The sequence below is a fragment of the Echinops telfairi genome, unplaced genomic scaffold (genome assembly GCF_000313985.2).
Source record: "Echinops telfairi isolate 266 unplaced genomic scaffold, ASM31398v2 ScPeMD7_2291;HRSCAF=2852, whole genome shotgun sequence".
Lineage (NCBI taxonomy): Eukaryota > Metazoa > Chordata > Mammalia > Afrosoricida > Tenrecidae > Echinops > Echinops telfairi.
The window spans coordinates 21,630,046-21,631,180 of record NW_022106189.1 but is presented as its reverse complement, the minus strand read 5'-3'; positions in this window follow the sequence as shown (position 1 = coordinate 21,631,180).

Below are 1,135 nucleotides of genomic sequence, written 5' to 3'. Positions count from 1 at the left end.
AAATGAGGAGCTGATGCCAAGGGCTTAAGTGGAGAGCAAATGTTTTGAGAATGATGAGGGTAATGAATGTACAAATGTGCTTTACACAATTGATATATGTACAGATTGTGATAAGAGTTGTATGAGCCACCAATAAAATGATTTTTTAATGTTGCCTCTGTCTTATGCAGAACATGTAGAATATTCTCTTTAATTGAGTAAATATTTTTTAAGGTAGAGATGCTTTGTTGTAGCTAAATCAATTCTTAATCATAAAAATCTCTGAAATTGTCATCTTTTCATATCATTTGGAAGCTGTTGACCAACTTTTTGTTTGAAGTGTGATTCCCACCCCCACCCCCTTCTTTCCAACCTTTTGCAAAAAAAAATAAAATGGGTTTCTGCTAATGAATTGCGCAGACAATACTTTTTATATGCCTTTTGAGCTGTGCAACTTAATATTTGGTACTTTGTTTTATTATGTAATTGGTAAAATGGTGATGTGTACTGTTACTTCAACCACGTATTTATACTGTCTAGAAAGGTGTGGTTGTAGTTCTATGGAAGAAATAATATGGCAGTGTTAGCCAGCTTGTAAAAACCTAATTGTAAGAGCTTAAACATTAAATAAATGATGAGATGCATTTGTCATCATGAAAAAAAAAATGCTTTGCAACTGCCAGGCATTAGACTACTAGACAATTGGATAGGGTTGTACAGAGCCCCAAAATCTTCAATAGTATCCAACTTCGAGATGAGTCAAAGGTTTGCTTGCCAAGTTTTGCTTAATTGCATACTAGAGGTGACTTCTTTAGAGGGTAGGAAACCTCACCTTTCTCCCCAGGAGTAGCTGGTGATTTCGAACTGCCGATCTTTCCGTTAGCAGCCCAGAGCATAGCCCACTTCATTACCAAGACTGATGGGCTCCAGGAGCAGAGCAGCCTTCCGTGCATGTGCTATGTTGGTGCTTGAGGTGGGCTCTGCCTCTCTCCTCACAGGTAGTCAAATGGGAGTTAACTAAATGAGCCTGAGAAGAGCCTGAAGGGACAGTCGGTCCCTCCGAACGAGAGTTTGCTGTGACCTCCTGCACGTGTGTGTGGGGAAGTCAGATCCTTGCTGCCAGACTTCTGTCTCATGCCACCACAGGGGTGGGCCC